General features: G+C 42.9%; 1 pseudogene; it reads right to left on the bottom strand.

Annotated features, from left to right (window-relative positions):
* Positions 1 to 587: 587 nt before the first annotated feature.
* LOC121557478 lies at positions 588 to 4,251 on the bottom strand (annotated as a pseudogene).
* Positions 4,252 to 4,482: the final 231 nt, after the last annotated feature.

Raw genomic sequence — 4,482 nt, 5'->3', positions numbered from 1 at the left:
CAAATTGCATAAAATAAAAAACGAACTAAAAAAAGAGTACAAAATATATATAACCAAATCATGAAAGCAACAATCAAAGTCTAGGAGGATTGGAAGGCTTATAGAGCTGAGTCTTAAGGCCTGCTTTAAAGGCCCCAATAGTCTGAACAGCCCTGAGATTGTCAGGAAGGGAGTTCCAAAGGCGTGGTGCGTGGGAGCAAAATAAACGGCCCTCCATTGTGTGTATCCAGGTCCTGCCGGCATTCAGCAGCTTGACGTGGTTTAAACTTAGGGTGCGTGGAGGTTCATAGGTCTGACAGGTAGGCTGGTCCAATTCAATTTAGGGCTTTGTAGACAAGGAAGTTAATTTTAAAGTACATTCTTTGAGGGACAGATAGTCAATAGAGATCAGCAAGTGAATAAAAGGTAAATGACAATACTATACATATCAGCAAATGTTTTACAAGTCTGATTTTCACCATCCTCACCCCCATTCATTATTGCACCTATAAGTAACAAAACACACAAGTCAACATCACAAAAATCGAACAATCAGGACAGAAAAGGTCACACTAATGTTTAGCTTATGTTTTAGGGTACAGACCTACAGGTAGTATGTGTTTACAAGCCTGTCTGATTTTAGCCATCCTAACTCCATACACAATAGGATTTAAAAGTGGCTGGCACATCAGAAAGTACACTGATAAAATAGTGAGAAGTACAGTTGGAACATTTCTCATAGGCCTATCAAATCTACTCTGGAGCAGATTTAAGAAACAGCCGAATGAGAAGTTGAGCAGCGAAGCCAGATGAGGAGTACAGGTGCTGAAAGCTTTCTGTCTGGTCTCGATGGAAGATTTCAAACAAATAGTCAGAATCTTAATATAAGAGAACACAATAGTAATTAAAGGGACAGCGACAGTCAAAACAATACCACAGAGTCCATAGATGTTATTAACTGTCGTGTCTGATGTTGAACAGCTGAGTTTTACTACCAGGTAGTTGTCACAATACACTTTGTCTATAACATTCCCAAACAATTGCAAACAAATAGTTAAAGACAGTGTTATGATGCTTCTTGCAAAAGAGTACAACCATATTACACAAATAAAATACACACCCTGTTGGGTGTAATGATGTTGTTATACTGTAGTGGATAACATATAGCAAGGTACCTGTCATAGGACATGGCTGCTAAATTGCTGAATTCAATAGATCCATATGTGTATATACAAAAGATCTGTATGTAACAGTACACAGCGGAAACTGCATGGTCATCTGAAACCAAATGAGTCATGAGAGCAGGAAACAAACCAGCAATATAATACAAGTCATTCACAAACAAACTGCACAGAAACAGATACATGGGTTCATGAAGGCTTCTCTCCATACAAATAACTACAATAAGCACTGTGTTGAGACGTATAAGACAGTTATTATAATGAAATACAAGTACTTTAAATGTCCACTGTCACTATATCCAGCTAGTATAAATGACATGAATTGTGTTGAGTTCTCCATTTTCTTAATAGTACCTATAGAAGTATATAAAAATTAAAACAGGATTTAAGTCTAGATCACCTGTTATATTTCTCCAGGCTGCCGTTATGTGGACATACAGTGAGGGGAAAAAAGTATTTGATCCCCTGCTGATTTTGTACGTTTGCCCACTGACAAAGAAATTATCAGTCTATAATTTTAATGGTAGATTTATTTGAACAGTGAGAGACAGAATAACAACAAAAAAATCCAGAAAAACGCATGTCAAAAAAGTTATGAATTGATTTGCATTTTAATGAGGGAAATAAGTATTTGACCCCTCTGCAAAACATGACTTAGTACTTGGTGGCAAAACCCTTGTCAGCAATACCAGAGGTCAGACGTTTATTGTAGTTGGCCACCAGGTTTGCACACACATTTCAGGAGGAATTTTGTCCCACTCTCTTTGCATATCTTCTCCAAGTCATTAAGGTTTCGAGGCTGACATTTGGCAACTCGAACCTTCAGCTCCCTCCACAGATTTTCTATGGGATTAAGGTCTGGAGACTGGCTAGGCCACTCCAGGACCTTAATGTGCTTCTTCTTGAGCCACTCCTTTGTTGCCTTGGCCGTGTATTTTGGGTCAATGTAATGCTGGAATACCCATCCACGACCCATTTTCAATGCCCTGGCTGAGGGAAGGAGGTTCTCACCCAAGATTTGACGGTACATGGCCCCGTCCATCGTCCATCGATGCGGTGAAGTTGTCCTGTCCCCTGAGCAGAAAAAGACCCACAAAGCATAATGTTTCCACCTCCATGTTTGACTGTGGGGATGGTGTTCTTGGGGTCATAGGCAGCATTCCTCCTCCTCCAAACACTGCGAGTTGAGTTGAGGCCAAAGAGCTCGATTTTGGTCTCATCTGACCACAACACTTTCACCCAGTTCTCCTCTGAATCATTCAGATGTTCATTGGCAAACTTCAGACGGGCATGTATATTTGCTTTCTTGAGCAGGGGGATCTTGCGGGCGCTGCAGGATTTCAGTCCTTCATGGTGTAGTGTGTTATCAATTGTTTTCTTGGTGACTATGGTCCCAGCTGCCTTGAGATCATTGACTAGATCCTCCTGTGTAGTTATGGGCTGATTCCTCACCGTTCTCATGATCATTGCAACTCCACGAGGTGAGATCTTGCATGGAGCCCCAGGCCGAGGGAGATTGACAGGTCTTTGTGTTTTTTCCATTTGAGAATAATCACACCAACTGTTGTCACCTTCTCACCAAACTTCTTGGCGATGGTCTTGTAGCCCATTCCAGCCTTGTGTAGGTCTACAATCTTGTCCCTGACAACCTTGGAGAGCTCTTTGGTCTTGGCCATGGTGGAGAGTTTGGAATCTGATTGATTGATTGATTCTGTGGACAGGTGTCTTTTATACAGGTAACAAGCTGAGATTAGAAGCACTCCCTTTAAGAGTGTGCTCCTAATCTCAGCTCGTTACCTGTATAAAAGACACCTGGGGCCTCATGTACAAAGACTTGCGTTGAATTCATACTAAAACATTGCGTACGGACAAAGCCATAAATGTGCGTACGCACCAAAAAAATCTGATGTATGAATCTCTGCGTACGCAGCATTCCACATACATTCTCTTTGTACATCCCAATCAACGCGAAATTGAGCGCACATGCACGAGCACCACACCACACCCTGTCTCCTCCCTCAATTAAATCAATTTAAATATGGTAATTAGTCCAATTTGGCAAAAGAAACCTGCAAGAACATGGCTAAAGCAAGCAAGAAACGAAATTTCACTGAAAACGAATTAGAGGTGCTACTATCAGAGGTAGAAACAAGAAAAAATATTTTATTTGGAAATCTGTCCTCTGGAATTAATAACAAAAGAAAGAAAAGAGTGGCGAGTTTGTCTGATGCCGTCAACGCGGTGGGATCTGAGAGTCGCACCGTAAATGAACTGAAGAAGAAATGGTCAGACATAAAGGTGGGAAGTTAAGCGGAGAACTGCTGCGCACCGACAAAGTGTGGGCAGAACAGGCGGTGGTACAGGGACCGATGAACTTGCACCCTTTGATCAGAGAGTTGCCTCTACTGTAGGAGACACGTTAATCTCTGGAATCGTATCCGCTGATGTAGGAGACTCGGATATACTACAGGACTGCCAGCAAGGTGACTCAGATTTATTTCCTTAACTTTGATATACATAGCCAGCCACCGTTTAATTTAAAATGCATGCAATATAGCAAAAGGTACACCAGAGATTTCACGTATCCACTGCTTTTATTGCAAATGCGTGTACCCATTAATAAGGAACAGACTCAAATTACTGTTAAGATGTGCCTGTGTTTAATTGGACTTAGGAACCGCAGGAACGATCCACTGGCACGCACTCAGAGTCCGCACCACCTGAGCAGCCAGAGCCCATTCAGTCCAGCGTCTCCCGTGTCTCTAATGTTCCCCCAGTGCTGAAGCCCGTCCATCTGGCCGTGTCTTGACGCATGCTGTTCTGGAGTCACAACAACAAATTGTTAGGGCCATTGAAGAAATGAACAGTCACCTTAAAAATGTCACTGACGCACTCACAGAAATAAGCCATTCATTAAAAGAATTGGTCAAAAAATGAACTTTGTGTCTGAGTTCCATTTATATTGTCGCAATTACACGTTGACGGGCCTGAATGGCTTGTTGATTGTGCTGCACATATACTGGTCCTGGGTCAGGGTCATCTGGCGGTGCCCCCACCTCACCAAGGGGTATGCCATGCCTGTGCGCGACATTGTGCAGCACTCCACAGGCCAGTATGATGCGGCAAACCTTGTCAGGGCGGTATAACAGCATCCCCGGTCCTGTCAAGGCAGCGCCACCGACATTTCAGCTGCCCATCGCCCGCTCCACAACTGACCGAAAGTGCGGGGAATGGGCATCATTGTATCTGCGCTCTCGGTCAGTTTGTGGGTTGGTGAGGGGGTTAACAGCCACGTCTTTAGTGGATAACCACTGTCTCCTGA

This window comes from Coregonus clupeaformis, unplaced genomic scaffold (genome assembly GCF_020615455.1).
Source record: "Coregonus clupeaformis isolate EN_2021a unplaced genomic scaffold, ASM2061545v1 scaf5102, whole genome shotgun sequence".
Lineage (NCBI taxonomy): Eukaryota > Metazoa > Chordata > Actinopteri > Salmoniformes > Salmonidae > Coregonus > Coregonus clupeaformis.
Note: the sequence above shows the minus strand (reverse complement) of the source record. Positions and strands in the feature narration are given on the sequence as shown.